This window comes from Aedes aegypti, chromosome 3 (assembly GCF_002204515.2).
Source record: "Aedes aegypti strain LVP_AGWG chromosome 3, AaegL5.0 Primary Assembly, whole genome shotgun sequence".
NCBI lineage: Eukaryota > Metazoa > Arthropoda > Insecta > Diptera > Culicidae > Aedes > Aedes aegypti.
The window spans coordinates 190,368,408-190,390,449 of NC_035109.1; the positions used below are offsets into that span (position 1 = coordinate 190,368,408).

Genomic DNA, 22,042 nt, shown 5'->3' on the forward strand with positions numbered 1-22,042 from the left:
GAAGGCTATTCTACTGGTCTTGCTCTTCTAGACATAGAACAAATATTCAACAGTGTTTGGCACGAAGGCTCCGTTAAATTAAAAATTGAAACTTTAATTTTCCAACATACATTGTTAGAATAATCTAAAGTTATCTAACAACTACCGAAAAGCTAAACATTACATATAATTTGCAATTGGATTAGATGGACAAATTGATGTGAAGATTTGCGAAAAAGTTACACGTCTTCTCAGTGAGAATCGAACTCACGACTCCCCGATCTCTAGTTGGGGCGCGTTAACCACTACGCCATGAGAAGACTCATGAACGCAGAAGTTAACCTGAATTCGATTTCAGCTCAATAATCACGTGGTCCTCTTTCGCAAAGTGCACCTCTTTCGGAAGAATTAGATGCCCATCCAAACACAACGCTTCTCACTGAGAAGACGTGTAACTTTTTCGCAAATCTTCACATCAATTTGTCCATCTAATCCAATTGCAAATTATATGTAATGTTTAGCTTTTCGGTAGTTGTTAAACTTCCACTCGGCTGGTTGGCCGTAAACCACGATTCATAATTAAAACAAGTACTAAAGTTATCTGTCAAATCGCACACTTCAGGTTAATTATCAGAACTCCGAGTCTGAAAGATTTGCTTAAGAGCTTGTGCTCTTCAAGACAGCATTTTGGGATATTGGCCCCAATATTTCATATCTGACTTACCTCAGGTATGTTAAAAATCTTTGTTTGCGGATGACACAGGCCTCTCCGCCAAAGGAAGATCCAACAGAAACGTAAAAACGAAAAAATGAGAAAATCTTGGTTTCAGACTCATTATGCCAAACGACTAGTATGCAAAACGACCATTATGTCAAACGACCATTATGCCAAACGACTTTATGCCAAATAACCATTATGCCAAACGACTTTATGCCAAATGACCTACCACCGTACCAATGAGTTCTATATAATATCCAATGTTGAAACATTGGAACAAATGTCAAATAAAAATATTAATAATTTCAGGCAAAAATCGTTACAATCTTCTATTGCCACGATTAATGCGTTATATATTTAGGTTAAGTAAGGTTAAGTAAATTAATTTTTTTTTGTTTTTTTTTTCTCTTACTAGCATGTGAAATCAACTCACCTGTAAAAAATCTGAACTGCTACGGCAAATGAAATGTAATATGTTGTTAAAAAAATATTAATAAACGCTTAATTTAGTTTTAACAAACTAGAATGATAGTGCTTTCTAACACAAAAAACATATATATTAGAAATGAATGCAGTTTTTGAAATGATACTAATAAAATAAAGCAGTGATGCAGGTATTGGTTTCCAATTTCACCTTCAATTTTCAAATGAATCAATTAGCAAAATCTTTCCATTTTAGTCGTCCAATGAAAGTTTGCGATTCTCATAGTTTATTTAAACAAAACAAAAACCAACCAGACAGTGAAACGTACTTTGGCAGGCTTATTTATGGCTAATCGTTTGTCTCTCTGTAATTCCACTCACACTACCTACAAACCAACGCCGAGGAGACCACACTTTTCAGCCCCTCCAGCTCGGACCGAACACTACCCAAGTGCCAAGTGGATCATCTCCTCAGCTAACCAAGATGCGTTTCGTCTCGGTGTAACGTGCATATAACATGCGGAATAAAGCATTTTACGGTCACAATAAAGAAATTCACGCGACTCGTCTCCGGTTCAACACGGGAAGAAATTTTCCAAAGACGTTCCGAATGATCAATCAAGACGATTATACTATATAAACATGTAAATCGAGCATAAACTGTCGCCCCTACCGAAACCCACAGCAACACCGGACCCAAACTAGCTGCCCATTTGAAAATAGTCGTTCCGGACGACATTTGAAGATTTGATGGCTTTTTTATCCCAGTGTCACTCACAAAAAAAGTAAAGCTCACAACGTGCTGGCTATGGAGCGACGTATACGAGAGAATACTAAAGTGATCGTATGCCAGGAGCGTACCCTGAAAATTGGTCAGGGAGGGGTTTTCGATTTTATTTAAGATGATTATAGAACGAAGCCACACTTCGAATTTTCAAGAGCACAACTCTTGAGAACCAAACATTGCACCGCGTTAAAAATTTATTCGCTTGATCACCACCAGCAAGCAAGAAATTTGATCGATTTTCAAAGCGAACGATTGTCAGATTCTCTAGACTTGTGCACTTGAAAATTCAAAGTTTGTCTTTGTTTCATAATCACCTTAAGGCGTTGCTCTTCAGTATCATCGATGATGTAGGAAGTGGGTCAAAATTACTTAACTGTAATGCCTCTAAGGTGAGTGTCGAATAACTCTCGTATATCTTGAATTGAAAAAAAAAACTTCTGAATATGAAAGCACGTTCCATGATAATCAAACGGCAACACTATTATTATAATTTGGTAAGACTAAATTAAGTTTTTATTAACATTTTGTGAACAACATATTACATTCGATTTTCGTATCAGTTCAGAATATTTACAGGTGAGTTCATTTCACCTGCTGATAAGAGAAAAAAAACGCTTTCAATTTACTTAACCTAACTTAACCAACATATATAACGCATAAATCATGGCAATAAAAGATAGCAACGACGTTCGTCTAAAATTATTAATAACTTTATTCAACATTTGTTCCAATGTAACATTGTATATTCAATGTACCTCGTTAGTACTATACCAGAGAGGGAGTTTCAGAATCATTTTCATAATTTTATTTTGAATCCTCTGCAGAGCTTTCTTCCTGGTGTTACAATAGCTATTCCATATTGGTACAGCATACAACATAGCAGGCCTGAGAATTTGTTTGACAATCAAAAACTTGTTCTTAAGACAAAGTTTTGATTTTCTGTTAATAAGTGGATAGAGACATATTATAGGTAGTGCTTCGTGAAGCCCAAGCAAGACAGTTCGGTTTTGCGTCGTCCGATAGATTTTGCTCACGGTTTCGCGCGTGTTTTCGTTGCCGGAGAATTTTTTTTCTGTTTTGGAGCGTCTTGCTGGGTAGGTATTTGGGAAGGCACAAGCAAGACGGTTTGTTTTCGGGACGCCAAGAAGTTTTGCTGTCAGTGTCAGTTTTGTGTTCAGTCGAGGACGGATTACCAACTGGTGAGTTCGTTTCATACTTGTGATAACACATTTTTTCTTGAAAGCGTAACTTTTAAGTAATATTAGAACAAACTTTGTACCTATTTGTCTCAAATTCCGAACACTCGCTTTTTGTATGGCGATTCGGTTGAAATGTTTCGCTGAAATATGTCATCGAACTACCAGGAAATGGCAGTCAATTGCAATTTAATTTAAACATATTCCAATCTTTTTAAGACCTTGAGAGTAGTGATGATTCTCTAGTTAGAGGTCAGCAGAACTATCTCAGATAAATTTATTTGCGGAATTATTCATTTGAATACGATTTATTCGCGCTGTTCGGAATTTGAATCAAGGTGTTCGGAATATGAGACAAAATGAACACAGTGTTCGGCATTTGAATCAAAATGTTGCTCCATACTTTTACATAAAAACAATACTAAACGAGCTTAAATGAACATTTTTTTCGGCACACCCAACAACTAACAGTCAGGCTTTGCAAAGAAACTGAAATTTTTACAAATATCATCTAATTTATGCTCATGCGATGCATTTAAAGTCACTGTTTGCCCTAAGTGTTCGGAATATGAATCAAAACGGTATGGTTCGTCACTATAAGTGTCGGCATTATGTTTTTTTCTTATACAATTTCAATTTACATATATTTTTTTTTCTTTTTGACAAAATTATCTTTTGAATTGTTCGACATTGTGAATGTTGACGTATTTTTTAAAACTTCTACCATATCGAGATAAAATGCACAGTAATACTCATAGGTAATTTTCAAACAAACTATGTATAGTTCGTCACTACAAGTGTCGGCATTATTCCTGTTTCATATAATTTAAAATATATACATGTAATTTTCAGTTTTAGTCATTAATAAAAACATCTTTTGAATTGTTCGACATTATAGATGTTGACGTATTTTTTAAAGCTTCTACCAAAAACTTATCGAGACAAAAATACAAAACTAACTTTAAATATTAGTCGTATATTTCCCCCTTGTCCATGGATCGCATCATCGACCAGAGGTGGCTCCCAGATCTCTTCCTCCCTCACTAATAAACACCCTTCCCGTGGTGATTGTGGAGATGCAGAGGTATTCTCGGTCTCTAGAAGCAACAATCATTACACCCTAACATTCCTTCCCCATCCGAAATGACTGTAAGGACTTGGCCGGCGCCGTTATTGATCAATAATATTAGATTTGCTAAAATTGCACTTCGAGAGTAAGCGGAAACTCCCATCCCTTATTCATTTGGATCGTAGTGCAATTCTTACCAGTTCCGATCAATCACGGAGTAGCAACCATTGACATGTACAGTCAGTCTATGCTATGCTATGCTATGCTAATAAGTGGATAGAGACATATTATATATTTGTTACATTTGGCTTGAATACCCTCAATGTGATTTTTGAAAGTTAAATTTGTATCTAGCATGAGCCTTAGATACTTAACTTCATCTGACCAATTTACTGGAACCCCTCTCATCGTGACAACATGTCTTGTGTTCGTGTACGCCACTGTCGTATACAAATATAAATTCAAATGTGTTTTCGTTTATGTTCCTCTCGTACGTAGGAACCGCGAAAGAAAACGCCAAGAAAACGTGTGGGCAGCATAAGCATGACACGGATTAATACCTTTTACATGCAGTGCGCGCGGCTCTCGGAGCACCTTCTGCCAAGCTGTCTTTCGTTGCTGCGCGCGCGTCTTTCGAATTTTAACAACTCACAACAACGCCAAGTCTTCAGAGTCGAGTAGGAAGGCGACGATCGCGATTTGACTGCCGCGCGACAGACATATGTAAGGTACAGTCAGTGTACGGGGGAAAAAAGTTTGATCGCCAATTTGATCTCTTCGACCAATAATAATACCACCAGCAACAGATGCATAAACGGTAGAAAGTGAAATGGCTTCAGTCTCGCCATGGGATGCAGCGTTAGGCGGAAGCAGGAATTATGTATTTGCGTTATGAAATCATAAATATTGGTCCGTAGAAAACACGATGGTATTATACTTTTAGCATCAGCATAAATATGAATATATCTGGAGAATATGAGAACACGGCTTAAATGGGACTTCGATTCCCACAAACTTCGACTTCGTTGTTGCCTTTTGATTGCTAATTAGCTTATTTTCATGGCTTCCGATATCTTTCTTATCGTCTGATGTTCAAATATTCCAAAGATTTTCTTCAGCTGTTATCCTAATATCATACTTGCGTCATGTTGTTCAATAAGTTCTAAAGCTATAGGTATTCTTATAGAACTGGATAAGGAAACTAAATTATGAATGGCAAATATTTATAACCAACTATGAAAATTCTGCAAGATTATACTGTAATCTCAATTTACGAACTAGATCGGGGATTCGCAAATGGAATCAGTTTGTAAAACGAGGTTTTGCCTTTTGTAGTCTACTACAAAAGTAAGTAATAGTAGTAAATAAGATTTTTTTATTATTAACCTTTCAGTCGTCGCGCGGTTTGCTACAGCCAGAAGCACCACGCTGATGCTGTGTACGATAAGCGAGATTTTTTAACCACTGTTGTACAAAATACAACAGCGCGACGACTGAAGTGTTAAGAGCAATTATGCTTTTTCATTATTCTAAGCATATTGTTGATTTATGTGATTCTTAATCAGGCCCAAATGTGTGCATTTTAAGGTCTTCCAGGAATTCTTTGAAGTTTAGGTATATGCTCTGAATGCGTAAATTGAGATCAATTTGTCATTTCTAAGTAAAAGAATATCTCGTTATGCTGGACCCTTGAAGAGTGTTATATTTTGAAGACCGTTCGAATCGTCAAGTTTTGGTAATAAGGTGAGTACAGCAGGTGTTCTAGATCATCCAAAAACTTCCTAGAATCTTCTGGTGTGATAAGCAATCTTTTGATGGTTTTTAATATGGACAAACCCATAAGCATTCATATAAGAAAATAGGACATTGTATAGATAAGCACCAATGTTCTTGGCCTTCCAAGAACTCGATGGAATACAGGCCTTAGGATCTACAAGCATGAGCAGATATATATTGATGATTTTTAATAATGGCATAGACTCTTAACACTTAGAATACTGAACGGAGTATTGCATTGGTTTGTACGAATGTTCTTGGTCCTCCAAGGACTCCATCGAATATAGGCCTCAGGATCTATAGGTGTAACCAGTGGTCCATTGATAGATTTTGATAATGGCACATGCCCTTAGCATTGACATAAGTAATCTTTTTGATTCGTACCGATGTTTTGATCTTATAAGAACTCCATGGACTATAGACCTTGAGATCTACATATATAAGTAGTTTCATATTTATCGTTCTGAATTCTGGCATATTTCTTTTAAACTCTTTGTACAAGCGTGCTGATTTTCAATTTTATTTGTACCGATAATATTGATCCTCTAAGAGGTCGATTGAATGTAGGCTCTCTATCATCTATCAATATGTCACATTTTATGGATGTAGATCTCATGATAAATATTCCAACATTCTTCTTCTTCTTCTGGCGTTACGTCCCAACTTGGACAGAGTCTGCTTCTCAGCTTAAATAAGCACTTTCGCAGTTATTAACTGAGATAATAAATATTCGAGCTGTTTAGTGGAATACCTACAAGCAAATGAAAAACGGAATTCAGTACTACAGCATATTATACTATACTGAACTCTAGTGGAATTAAATGGTATACAGTGATACCTCCATGAGTCGATGTTCCATGACTCGATGTGGATATCGACTCATGGAACCATACTAAAAACATAATTTCATGGTTACTATGATGGTCCCTAGAAGCAGCTTTCCAAAGAATTGCTGTTCCATGACTCGATATTTCCATGAGTCGATGGTCCCTTCAATATCGACTCATGGAGGTTTCACTGTAGTACTTAATTCGTTTTTTTGTCATTTACTTATTAACTAAGAGCTTTCTTCGCCGATTCTCCATTTTTGCATGTGTATATCGTGTGACAGGTACGAGAAATAAAAATCGAAAAGGTCCTCGACCGGTGGAATTTGAAGCTTGGTCTTGCTTATTGGCTGCTCGTTAATTTATGCAAAAATGATTATCAGGCATTGCAGAATTCTTTCTCAATTGATTTCTAAGCAGGATCAAAGCAAGCGAAGGAAAACATCTCATCCGTATCGATTCATGATTGAAAATGTTTCACAAGTTGAAACAAGCTTGATAAATAAGAATAACGAACAAGAGCCTTAAAGAGAGAGCAATGATAAAACGTATTTCTCTTGTTTATTTACCATTTATGGGTGGTGTTTTTTATTCACTCTTGTTAAACACTAACAAAACGTCCGATAGCAATACTGTCCTCATTGGCGTAGGAACTGGGGGGGGGGGCAGGAGGGCACTGTTATCTCCCCGCTCTAATAACTCCTTCGGGATACAAAACATAAAATTGTTGACATTACTTGCGATAAGCAGTTAAAACGATTTTTATTTCTTTAAATTGATAACCCCCTTGCTTAGTTCAGTAAAAGTGTTGCGATCCCATGAGCATAATCGTTTTTTTATGTATATAATAGAGACTATAAAAACAAACAGTCTCATAATCATTTTAAATCCATAATATTATGTGGAACTGATAACAACTTGCTATTCACGAAACGACCGGATTCAGAGTCATATCATCTGAAGTGCTCATAAAGGTGGTACAAATATTTCCATCCACATCCCTGTCCTTATCGCCAAACGCTATTTAGTGAAAACACTTATATCATGTTTTTCAAATTGTCACTTTTTCAAGGACTCGCAAATAAGTTTCCAAAATTGAGTCCAGTGAATGCCAAAATCATATAGTATCTTCATTACACAGAAACAATTATGGGAATAGTGTTAAAAAGTAGGCTACCATAGAATCTTATTCGTTCTCAATCGAGCTTTGCGTGGTTCAAACACCCTTAGCAGACTAAATTTATTGCTTCATTTGGACCTTTCATTACGCCAGCCGATAATTTACCCTACACCGACCACCGGACCCAAATCGACCTTCGTTTGCTTCGCATAGTTACTAGCCGTTCATAGGGTAGAGTGGGGCAAAATCGATGTTTGCTGAATGTGACCATTATTTTTTACCTCAAATCACGTGGTGCTGTTTCCACGGTGAAAAAAAGGCTCACAAGTCGTTTTCTATGGCGAAGCTACATGTTTGTACAAAATGTTAAAAATCATAGGGTTCGTTTTGAAATTATGCCCTATTGATGGTATAAGTCTACAAGTTAAAGGTAAATCAGAGAAGTTTAAACGGAGTTTCACTAACAGTGATTATTAGAAGAAATATACCATCAAAACTTGGTTCAAAGTTGGTTTGTTTAGTTATTTCTAACCTCTGGGTGGAATTTGAATGAGAGGATCGACAAAATTTTTAGTTATGCCCCAATTTATTGTATTATTACAATTCATAGAACAGTTCTATTGCACAAATATCTTTCCTTTTGACTGTCCCGGCAAAATTTTTAATCTCATAACCTTAACCTCAATTACTGAGTAACACACTATTGGCCAAACCATGACACTCTTGACCACTGACCACTGATCATCACTAATAATGTTATAATGGAACTCAGAGTAGTGTCATATAGAACCGTTCGGGGAACTTGATGATTTGTGTTGACGGCATTCAGGTTTATGGGATTCGGAGCAATGGAATTCTGGGTCATAGGATAGAATTTTAAAAAGATATGTTAAATATGGTAAATATTGTTAAGTTGTTCATGAATTCAGTGCACCTTTCAGTTTAGGTTGCTAAGAATCTTAAATTGCTCTGTGGCCTAGTTCGCAGATCCAGTTGGTTAATTTGCTGGTCTACCATGGTTTTAATCTTACATGAACTGAAAATTTCTTTAAAGACTACGAGTGGTTTTTTTGGTGATCCAATGCCTAGAAAATTAGCCTTGTCTTTTCAGTTTAAATCTTGAAAAAATGTCACAATCTTTAGTAAAAATTTAGTAAACAAAATTCATAAAATGCCTTTGCTTCCCAATGAGTCATATAAATATTTAATCGATGTCTAGTCACAGAGATATGGATTAAACAATTTCGTATATTTTCTAGAGTATGACTCCTAAGTTTTGCAATAAAATGTATCTTCTATTTCTGTTTTCATAATTTTAAATACCTTTTATCAAGGATAGTAGTTTCATAGTAGTAGGTGCTCGTTTTGTACCCGGTGGCCATCTTGCCCCGTCATCCCCTAGTAGGCTATGCCTGTTAACTGCTACTGAGTGCTGCTCTGGCGGACTACTGCGATGTGGTGATCCAAAGACGCTATATAATTAATTTCTATTGACCATTCAAATTGTCTCGTCCAAGACCCACTGAATGTGGCCCCTGAAACTCGAAGACGCCGCGCCGCAGGCCTGAAACGGGCAGATTGATTTAGCACACAGCCAAGACGCAGCCCAGCGCGGAACAATTAAAATTGCATGAGTGGGGTTAATTAAAATACAAAGGCAAGCAGTAAGCCGACATGGCGATGGCGTCCCATAAGTGCCCGGCGCTCCATTCTATCACTCCACCGACCGGAGCGGAGCTTGATATTTACGACTTGTTGATATTTTATGGACGTGTGTACTGAATATGGTATCATACCGGCGAGCGGTCATCGAATAGAGACGCACTCAATCGATCTGCGCCAACTGCATCGAGTGGATATTCAATATGTACTACATTTCTGAGAAATACTTTCTAGGAGAATTTATTGAGTGTCTAAGTACACATTACAATTTTGCTTTGAAACCAGTAGTGCCATCAACATACTTTCCAGCGCGATTATCTTCAAGTGTTTATAAGCATATTTCATCAGATGATCCGATCAATCTGATTACAGTGGCCAAACAATGGAAGCTTAATGTTAATGGAAAGTGAATTAATGGCCTTCAATTGAAGCAGCTCGATTGAATGGTAATTTTTCAATATTTCTTAACTTTGATTCCTGGAAGTTAAGCTGAATCGATGTCATATAGAAATGTGAGGACATAATTCAAACTTGTTGTTGACTCGATTGTGTTTCATAGTTAAATACTATGTCGATAAACCCCTGGTCAACCGGCCCGGTAAGGCCTTACTGTTAGACCCAGTAAGGTAAAAATATTTTCCAGGGTAATTTGGCAAAAATAATGAATAGCCGTGATCCTCAATCCGATGTTCTTACTCCGATACTAGCCGGTAGGGTGATCATTAAAGCGATTCAAATTTTAATCTCCCATATGTTCCTTACCATCCTTACCATAAAAATAGTATTCTATGAAATTTCGAAGAGAAGAAATTTTCTTCTATAATCCACCAGCAAGAAAATTTTCTTTTCTTCGAAGAAAATACGCGCCGGAATTCGCCTACAGGTATAATAGAACAAAACAATCAACACAAGAATGAATAAATAGAAAAAAGTACAATAAATCGTATCCATCGTTAAAAAATAATAATGTAATTTTGCCTATTGGAGATCATCAAACTGCTTCAATTTAAATAAGAGTTAAATGTAGAAGACAAAGATTCCGACGTTGACATTTGCTTTCGAATAAATTACGAGAACGTATAGTTTCCATATTGCATGCACTTCGGCAGGAAAACAAATCGATAGGAAGAAAGAACCGAGACCGAGACCGGACGCCAGAGCTACAAACATGGTAATGAAAATAAGCATCGGAGAGAAAACTATGTGTCACCAAGTGTTGTTGGAGGAGGACCCATCCCGGCCCGGGTCGTGTTGGGGACATTCAGAAAGGAGCAAATCGTGACAGAATTTCGATTCCATACTACACTTTGTACACTCGGCGGCGGCGAGCGACAGCAATCACTTCGGCGGCTGTTGGGTCGCAGACGAAAAGGTTAAGTATTTTACTGGTTTGATGGAGTTTCCTTTACTCCCATATTTGCCACACATTCTGGCTTTGTGGAGTACTCCGGCACATGGACGTAGTCAGTTGGGGGTTGGTGTGTTATGCATCAGATTTGATCAAGAACCCATAACGGGTCTTACAAGGAATCTACCAAACCATGTTTATGAGCATCCTTAAATTCTTCCCTATCCTTCTGCGAAGGACTCACCATTAAATCTATTCACAAATTCTTTCAGGAGTTCCTCGGGACATTACTCCAGTTTGTTTTACGTTAATCATTTCAAATATTCAAAGGTTTTTTTGTAAAGTACCACCCATAAAATAATGAGTAAATACTTCTAAAAAAAATCCTTAAAGATTCTTCAAGAAATCAATCAAGGAATTCACGAATAAATTGCTTTAGAACACACATAATCGTCATGAATTGTCCAAGGAATTTCAAAGTTACCCTGAACCGAAAATCACCTTCAATTGTATGAAAAATTCAAGTTTCTGTAAAAAATAATCATTAAGCAAACTTTCAACCGCAATCGATAACTAGGGTACAAGTACTTGTTTTAAAAAGGTAAATAAATATCATTGAGACATAGTGCAGACAAATCAGATTTTCCTCCAATAAACTATTAAATTTGCCCTGTTTTACAGTACAACGTTTCATGCAAATATTTAGAAAAATAGGGTGCCTAGGGTGTCAAAAATTGTCGTCTTTGCATGGAATTCGTGGATGAACTTTTGAGGTCGTTCGTCCACTCCCAAATGAAAAACCTGGTCACGCCCATGCTCTGGCACCAGAGTCGTTAACAGCACTCGGAGGGCATTCGAGACTCTTTTTCTGACAACAGCGTGTGTTGTTTACTAAGCACACATCTGCTGAAAACGTGCAATTTCTTCGTTTCCATATGTGAAATGCAAATTTTTCCTATGTGTGCACTACTTCAACGAGACGACAGCCCAACAGAGCTAACTAAATGGGACTATTTTCCGTTCCATTCCATTGTGTGCATGTCGCGAGTATTGATAAAGCCTCTTAGAAAATTGATCTTTTCCTGTTTTACTCGATCTAGCTACGGGTGGTGCATCGCACATTGATGGGAAGAGTCTCTGCTGGAAAGTCAAACAACAGAAACGATCGAGAAGGTCAATATCACCGTCTCGTAGAATGTGAACCTTATCGTTTCTTGATGCTCTACGGCAGTCTTTGTGGCATTGCATATTTAATAGCTAATTTATCGAAGAAACGAGATAGCCATTTGAGTCTATTATTACGTGTATTATTGCGAAAGATGTAACAATTGTTCAACACTGTTAATTGATATGTGAAACTTGTCAGAAATAAAAAAGATAAAACAATGCACAAATTAGCTTCATCAATCCAATTCAATATTTTTCATTTTCAGCGCTACTGCATTTCAAACTTGTATTCGTTAGATTATCCTTACATTTCAGTCAGTAATTAATATCAAACTTTGTATTGAACTTCTGAATTTCAATTTTTTGTTTTAACCCAATTGCTAAGGAAAACAAATAAAAAAAATGGAGGGGACTTGATTGATATGCTACGTATTTTCCAAGGGGGGGTATCAGCATTTGTGACGAAATGCCACGAGGGGGGAGGGGGGTGTAAAAAATCTGTGAAAAAATGCTACGTCATTTATGGACGGACCCTAAGGGGCTTGGGATTAACTTAACATTCTCAATGCGCACAAGTGATGACCTCGAAATTTAAAAGTCAATAGCGGCACCGGCCACGTTCTTACGGTCATCGAGGAAGGTAAGGAATGTATAGTTAGTTATCTTCTGTTTTGCCATTGATTTTGAATGCTCCATAGAAATTTGTAAATTGCTTAACAATAATTCATCGATCCCAATTTTCTCCCAAGTGGGTCATGAGAAACAAACTTTGTCCGAAAAGATGGGGAACCTATGACTGGATCAAGCTAAGGGCAAGCATGGCAAACTCACTTCCCCACGCAATCAAGAGCGAGGTTGCAGCACAGACAAACAGACGTCACACTCTCACTGCTATCCATCGACCAACTTTTTAACGATCGATTCGAATATATGGTAGGTGGTCAATCGACCACCCGCAGCGCTCGCGTCGTTTTTGTTCGTGTTTGACGTTTATACACTACCGCCACCTGTTGGTCCATCGGCCACCTACAGTGTTTTAAGCATTGGGCGTACATGTTTTCGCGACTATGATTTTGATCGCGATTTGTTCTAAGTGTTACGTATGTTTCTCTGTGGTTGCAGTTTCTCCAACCAAGCTGAGTGTTTCGCTTTCTACTTATTTGCTGAGCGACTCATTAGGCAAAAACCGGCAACATAACGATTCACTACCGACTGCATGTGCCGAAGGCATCCGATTGCAGAAGCGAATGATTATTTGCATTCCAATTCCACTCGAGTGGCATTCGGGTTTGAGTGCTGATGAGCGCTCATTGAATGGCAATACACCCGGTGGATTGATTCAGTAATAGGGCGATATTCAAAACTGAAAAGGCAATAGATGGCTCTTTTTCAGAAATTTGAGAATCCAGCGTAGCGCGATCAGTGAGTGGAATACACACATCAGTGTCGCTGCTCGGCGGCCAGTGAGAGAAACTGAATGTTCGAAAGATTGTTGTCTGTACTTTTTGCCACTGGCGCCAACTGTTAGCGGTTATGAACGAAATAAACAGTCTTCATTGCGAATCCGTGCATTCAGCTGTATGCATTCAACAATTGAAAGCTGAACGCGTTCTTCCGTGTCTCCAGGTTATGAGCGGATTGGTTCTCATTCTATTCCGCGTGTCTCTTGATTTTCGGTTTCTCTCAATCGTTTGCGATTCGTCGGTACTGTGTTCACTCTAGTAGCGTTCGGCTGTCACTAAAAAATCGTTGACAGCAGATACTTTGCTATTTTTTATCGATTGTGGGTTTTAAAGGGTTGTGGGTTCGAATCCCACAATTCAAGGATCATTTCGGGTTGGACATTTTCTCACCTTGTCAAGGCATCGCAATCTATATCAGAGTTAGAAAAATCTGAAATTCATTCTACAGTAGCCAAACAAAGCCAATCGCAGTCAGCGAAGCCAGTGAAACTCACGCATTTCGCTGCTGTAGGCAAAGAGCCTTGAAAATCGCAAAAAAGCCATTGCTAAGGGCAACCCAAAATTACTGTAGAAAAATGTTCTATTTCCCGCTGTATTTCCCGCATTTAGAGCCTTCAATGACACCCTTCTTCTTCTTCTTTCTGGCGTTACGTCCCCACTGGGACAAAGCCTGCTTCTCAGATTAGTGTTCTTATGAGCACTTCCACAGTTATTAACTGAGAGCTTACTATGCCAATGACCATTTTTGCGTGCGTATATCGTGTGGCAGGTACGATGATACTTTATGCCCTGGGAAGTCGAGAAAATTTCCAACCCGAAAAGATCCTCGACCGGTGGGATTCGAACCCACGACTCTCAGCTTGGTCTTGCCAAATAGCTGCGCGTTTACCGCTACGGCTATCTGGGCCCCTATCAATGACACTCACGATTTAGAAAATGCATGCACCCAACATAGGCTACTTGATGAGATTCACGTTTTTGAACTACTGTACTGGGAAAGCCACGTGATTTTCGCAAAATTCAAGCCTACTACTATTATCATTCCCAGCACTGATCTATATACATTTGCAAAATGGTCAATTGGCAAAGAGAGCTCTCAGTCAATAACTGTGGAAATTCTCATTAAAACACTAAGCTGAGAAGCAGGCTCTGTCCCAGTTCGTCCCAAGACGCAAGAGATAAGATAGGATAAGAATAGCACTTGGTTAGTAAATACTGGGCATGGTGTACCATTGGTACCTATCGTACCTGAAGGAATAAAATAGACTCCTCTATGCGGTCTTTAGCCACCTTCCCATCAACTCCTATCCCTACCTTCTCGCGGTACTGGCCGGTGTAAGAGCAACCTTAGGTAAGATCAGGTAACCAACACATGTGGGAACTTTGGTCGTATGCTAACAGGGATGGGGGGTTTGCTTCTGCAAACCTGGAGCATCTGTACTCCATGTTAGGAGCGGCTCACAACAGCGTATGTTCCCCATGTTAGGAGCGGCTGATCATAGTTCGAGTGCCAGAGAAGAACTCTAATCAAAACTGTGCACTATGGCCCTCCGAAAATTTAGGCCGTAAAAAATCAAGCAACGAATAATCAACGAGAGAATACGAACCGATACAATCGGACGTAAAAGACTAGCGATGGGAAGCTCGGTACCAGAGCTGTGGCAACACACACGAGCTAGGAACAGCTTTTATAGTGATGGGTGATATGCAGAGGGGCGTGATCGGGTGGTGGCCGATCAATAAGAGAATATGCAAGTTGATGATCAAAGGCCGGTTCTTCAACTTCAGCATAATAAACGTGCACAGCCATCACTGAAGCACTGATGATGATAAAGACACTTTTTACGCGCAGCTCGAACGCGAGTACGACGTCAAAATCATCATAGGAGATCTAAACGCTCAGGTTAGCCATGAGGAGCAATTCAAACCGACTATTGGAAACTTCAGCGCTTACCGGCTGATGAACGAAAACGGCTTACGATTAATTGATTTCGCCACCTTCAAGAATATGGCCATTCGTAGCACCTACTTCCAGCACAGCCTTTCATATCGGTACACCTGGAGATCACTACAGCAGACAGAGTCACAAATCAACCAAGTTCTGATTTTATGGACGGTATACCGTAAGTATACTTCTCCGTGGCGCTAACATCGACTCTTACCACTATCCTAATGATGGTAAAACTGCGCCCAAAACTCTCCGTCATCAACAACGTACGGTACCGACTGCAGCTCCGGTATGACCAAGAGCGGCTTAAGCAGGCTGCATTACCGGAAGACGCTGAGCTGGATGAAGCCTCTCTTGAGGACTGCTGGAGAACAGTGAAGGCAGTCATCAACGATGCAGCTGAGAGCAACGTCAGGTACGTGGGACGGAGGAGAATAATGCAGCGCGGGCGTTCATGCTGCAATAAGGGACCCGACATAACGTGGAACGATATAGGCGGAAACGGCAACATCAGACCCGCCTCTTTCAGGAGAAAAAAAAGCCGCCTGGAGGAGACGGAGTGCAATGAGATGGAACAGCTGTGCAGGACTAAAAAATACGTAAGTTATCAGAAGCTCAACGCATCCCGCAACGGCTTCATGCTGCGAGCCGAGATGAGCAGGGATAATGATGATAGCATCTTGACGAACGAGCGTGAGGTGATCGAAGCAGCACTTGGACGAACATCTGAATAGCACTGAGAGCACAGGAAATGAAGGTCGAGACAATGGAGGAAAAGCCTTCGTCAGTACTGAGGACGATGAAAACCAACCAGCCTCCACTTTGAGGAAGGGTAAGGATGCCATTCACCAGCTCAAGAACAATAAAGCTGCTGGTATCGAAGCTGAACTCATAAAAATGAACCCGGAGATGCTGGCCATTTGTCTGCACCGGCTGATAGTCACAATCTGGTAAATATATGTCATATGTCGTTTGTCCCATCTACAAAAAGGCGACAAGTTAGATTGTGAGAACTTACAAGCGATCAACATTCTAAATGCGACCTACAAAGTATTATCCCAGATTATCTTTCGTCGACTGTCACCTGTAGTAAACGAGTTTGTGGGAAGTTATCGAGCCGGGTTCGTTGACGGCCAATCGACAACGGACCAGATCATTACTGTACGGCAAATCCTTCGAAAATGTCTTGAATACCAAGTCCCAACGCATCACCTCTTCATCGATTTCAAGACGGCATACGATAGTATCGACCACGTAGAGCTATGGAAAATCAGTTCGTTTGAATCCTGCCGGGTACTACGACAAGGTGATGGACTTTCGTGCCTGTTGTCCGATTTTGTGGTACGATTTCTACGAGATCCAATTTGTTTGCTTCTCGTGGATGATATGGACATTGTCGGCCAAACATTTGAAAAGGTGCAGACTTGTATACCCACCTGAAATGCGAGGCAGTAAAAGTTGAACTGGTTGTAAAAGCGTCTAAGACAAAGTACATGCTAGTTGATGGGGCAGAGCGCGACAGATACCATTTAGGTAGCAGTGTTACCATAGACGGAGATACGTTCGAGGTGGTCGATAAGTTCGTGTACCTTGGATCCTTGCTGACGACTGACATTAACGGTAGCCACGAAATACGAAGGCACATCATCAGAGGAAGTCGCCCGACTACTATGGTCTCCACATGAAGCTGCGGTCAACAAAATTTCACACTCGTACCAAACATATCATGTACAAAACGCTCATAAGGCCAGTAGTCCTCTACGGGAATAAAACGTGGACGATGTTCGAGGAGGACCTACAAGCACTTAAAGTCTTCGAACGCCGATCTTTGGCGGTGTGCAGGAAAACGGTGTGTGGCGGCGAAGGATGAACCACTAGCTTGTCCAACTCTACAGCGAACCCAGTATCACGAAGGTGGCCAAAACTGGAAGGATATGATGGGCAGGGCATGTTGCAAGAATGCCGGACAGCATCCCTGCAAAGATGGTGTTCGCTTCGGATCCGATTGGTACAAAAGGCGTGAAGCGCAGCGAGCTAGGTGGGCGGATCAAGTGCGCATCGATTTGGCGAGCGTGGAGCAGAGCCGAGGATGGAGAGATGCGGCCACGAACCGAGTATTGTGACGAGAAATTGTTGATGCAGTGTTATCTGTGTAGATGTTAACTAAATAACTGAAAATGAGCACAAAAATAGCACGGTTCATTTGTATTTTTTGGCAGTTTTGTTCTTTTCGGGGTTTTTGTCGACCAGTAGGTGAATTCCGGCGAACAATTTCTTCGAAGAGAAGAAATTTTCTTCCATTACTCACCAGTATGAAAATTTTCTTTTTTTTTTCGAAGAAAATATGCGCCGGAATTCGTCAACAGATCTTCAGAAATTCAGCAAAAAGTTTCGCTTATATGATGAAAGTATTTATACAAATTCTGAGCTCCATAGCTTTTGGAAAACCATTCCAAATAACTACTTCAATTTCGCACGCTAACGCTCGATTTGATTTCACCACATCTTTGAACGAAATGCTATATTTTCAACATTTCGCTTTTTAATTTTAAGGGGCATGAATGTTGCCAAATTCACATAGTAGACTGATATCTTGGCTATGATAAGGTTACTCTGCGAGCATCACTGAGTAGGGAAAGCGGTGGTAAAATGAACATCTTAAATAAGTATATCTTCATGTTGCTAATAGGAAAATCGAAAAATTTGTACAGATCTGTCGTACAACATGAAAAATAGAGATGTTATCTAAAGCAATGAGAAAAATTCATACTGAATTTTCACATATATTTGTATCGTCAACAAAAAATAAAAAAATAAAAAACAAAGATAAACATTTAACAAAATATGTCAACAAAACAAATCATTTTGCATATTTCCGCTGCATTTTTTTAAAATGATTGTTACCCATTCGAATACATTTAAAAGTATATCAGTTTTTACCCTATTGAAATACCTCAAGAACTTCGACCTTAAAGTTACACCAGTTTTAATTTTGAATTGTGGTTTTCAAAAATCTTAGTTTTGGTAGATGTTTTTACTTTAATTGACTTCTGTGCCAAAACGAATACTGTAAGTTATGCATTACATAGCCAGAGCATGAAAATATCATTAAAATTAGTTATTTTTTTCTATAACAAGCATGGTGTTCATTTTACCAACCTTGTTCATTTTTCCACGTCTTCCTCAATGAACGAATGCACGAGTTTCCTAATTTGACGTTTGAGCGCTGCCAAATTCTCATGGTCACGTAAATGATACGGCACCGCTCAAACGTCGAAAAATGAACTCATGCATTGATCAATATGCAGTTTACCTTAGTGAAGTGCCTGTTCGATTTTGACAACACGTCACAAATTTTCATGTTGCCTAAATCGAATCGTGGCAAAATCGAACGGTGATCCCCATACAAACTTTTATCCAAATAAGCTCAAATTTTGGTAGGACACTCAGAACTTGACCAAGAATCTAATGGAGTGTGACCCCCAAAAAAATTGCCATAAGGCGACACGTCCAATTGAGTTAATCATATCAATGATAGCATAAAAATGAAATCAAAATCGAATCGATGTAACATTTAAAAAAAAAAAGTTCAAGCTAAGATATCAACGTATACTGTTGTAAGACTTCAGGCAGTTAATTTATTGAACTTATTTGCACAGCATTAAGGAAAAGAGATAACCAAGTGAAGCATTTTGTATCTGTTGTTTAGAACTCAGTAAAAATTAATAGAGTTTGTAAATGAAAACTTAGTATGTATGGAATGGATATATTAATTGTAATGTACAATATAAATGAATAGGCTCTAAACAGGATATAATTTTTTCAGATGATTCCGAAGCTGCCTCTTTGATATTGTACCAATGACTTACAGAGAATATTCAATGTGGAAACATTAAAGCAAATGTCAAATTAATTTATCAATAAATTTAGTTGCAATCTATTGTAAAATACAGAAAATCTAGGTATAATAAAAGGTTTTAGTGTTTCAAATTATGCTTATAAATAAAATTGAAAACAAAATTGTTATAAAATACAAAAATGTTTTTTAATAATGTTTTACAAAAAAATATATTTTGGTTTATATTAGGGTGCCGGTGCCATTAGTGGACTACCTAAGCTTTAAAAAATCATAACAAAATAACGAAAAGCCTTAACAGAGATCTTTTGGCGTCAACAGAAAGATTTCAACCTCTACTATATGGGAAAAATATAAAAAGAGTGATAAAACTATTTTTTTTAACATAAAATCGCTTGAGCCACTATTGGTACACGTGTTCCAGTAGTTGCGCTAGTGCTCCAGTAGTAGACGTTCGGGAATGATACAAGGAATTTTGAACAAAATGGTAAATTTTTACATGGGTTTTACATTTTTCCCTCGAAACAGCAATTAATATCTTTCGAATGAAGCATAAAAATCATCTCTGGGACTTTTCTTCATTTTTATACATCCATTTTAAAAACTGCTTCCATCCATTGATCCACTACTGGAACACGACAGCGACTATTGGTGCAAGGAAGCAAATTTTTTGCGTTGACTTAATTATTTATGTGACTTTTTGATAGAATAAAAAGCTGAAATTTGGCAAATCGACTAAACTAGAGGCGATCTATCCACCAAAAATAACACATGTCGTTTTTATCGGAAAATGTACGTTTTATTCCAAAGTCCAATCTACTGGTACATTACAACCATTGGTACCGGCACCCTATATAAGTGTTACTGTCACGAGTGACAAGACACAAACGTATTATAATAGCGTTTTTGATAAACTGCTTTCTTCTTTCCATCTCATTATCATCGCCCTCAAGGATGACACTTTGTTCCTGTTGAGGTAAGCAAAATCATTGCTTATAGTTAACAATAAAAATAGTAAACTTACTTTTTAAACTAGCCGCTGTTTTTCACTGCACTGTGAACTCTCCGCTGACTGATAAAGCTTCCGTCCCACAGAGAGAATGTTGTTATTCGGCCTTATCAAAAAATAATATAAACCATTCCAACACACTTCACGTTGCCACCTTTCCACGGTCACAGTCGCCAATTCGTGGAATCTTTTATGATCTCACATCAATCGACTAATTAGCCCCAGTGGTTTTGCGCTATTACACTATAACCCTAACTATGCTAACATGTCCACACAGGATTTTGAATATTCAAATGAACAGCATGGGAACGCAGAAGAACACCATTATCCCTAATTGGGCGTATACACTTCACTTCTGCTTCTTCTGCAGCAAACGAATATCTGCCCCATCAACGATTTTCTGCTACCGCTTGATGTGTCACCTCTTCTTAACACGCGAGAAGATCTTAAGATCACCTTCCGATTTTCCTCTTCACAATTTAACAGAAAAACACTCACAACATGTTACAGCGGAAGCTCGATTGCCATACGATAACCGTTCCATGCATTAATAATCGATAATCGAGATTAAAGTTTACGTGAAGTACGAGAGCAAAGGGAACCTATCTCAAACACTACCGAGTTAGCGAGCGGAGGAAAACTACCGACGACTACAACCTAACAGCTACGGTGGAGAAGACAGACTGGTCCCAGAAACATGCTCGATGCTCCCCAATGGTCCACCGAACCCATCTCAGCAGCAATCCAGCACAACAACATTGTCTGTTTGCTCCCACTAGCACAAGTTTCGGACGGAGAGCGAGCGCCAACTCTCTCTGTTTTCTCCATTGGAGAAAATCTTTCCTAACAACATTATTCTGCATCAACAAAGCAGAAAAATCATCTGCGTACCACTTACTGCGAGAGCAATATAATTAAAAAATATTATCCTGCTAATTAAGATTTTTTATTGTATTTTAGATGAACGAAACTAATTTAACATCCTAATTATTCTTTTATAGTCCAATTTCACCACTTCTGTGATTTCTTATACTTGTTTTGTATGTTTTTTTTATGTTTTATTGTGTGTTCAATTGTTACATTATTCTTTAAATTCTTGTTTGCTTGTTTGTTTGTTATACATTTTATATCAATGCTAATTATGCAAATGATGTTCAAAGATATGTTTCAAACGAACTGTCTTATCATTATCGATAGTACTACATTTGTGTGAACTCTCTGTAATTCAAAAACATGACGTTCTTTGATTGGTGGGTTTGGCTCATGTATTTTTTTTATTAAATGTATCTTATACTTCAAAACAGCTTTATTGGAAAAACATTTTTCAAAAAGGCAGACTTTAACTGTAATAGAAAAGATATTTTTTGCAATTTCTCATCGTAATAGGCTGTTTTTCATCACGCCGATCTGTCATGAAACGGCCTACTTTCCTGCACTGAACTATGGAGTGCGGGAATAGTCATTACCTAACTGAAACCAGTGCTGTAATGATTCATTACGCAACGCTTTCTCATTACGCAACTGTTTTGAGTTGCGTAATGAATCATTACCCAACAATTTTTCAGAAATTGTAAAATAAAGGTGAATGCATGCTGATATAATTTATGATACCCTCAAGTGGTCTTCTACGAAATTGCAAAAAATGTTGTACGTAACTCGTTGCAGAACTCGATTTTTACAGCACTCGACGTAAT

The 22,042-nt window shown here is 38.5% G+C and overlaps 1 protein-coding gene and 1 non-coding gene across 2 annotated transcripts in view; both read right to left on the bottom strand.

The window, feature by feature from the left end:
* The window catches only part of LOC5574166 (ras-associated and pleckstrin homology domains-containing protein 1), a 280,277-nt gene extending 259,243 nt beyond the window's left edge, over nucleotides 1-21,034 (bottom strand). Inside the window, exon 1 of the mRNA XM_021852247.1 lies at nucleotides 20,364-21,034. The gene's annotated coding sequence lies outside the window, so the exon portion shown is untranslated. The remainder of the gene's footprint in view (nucleotides 1-20,363) is intronic.
* On the bottom strand, nucleotides 226-299 carry Trnas-aga. The gene has a single exon. It is a non-coding gene; the product is annotated as a tRNA-Ser (tRNA).
* Nucleotides 21,035-22,042: the final 1,008 nt, after the last annotated feature.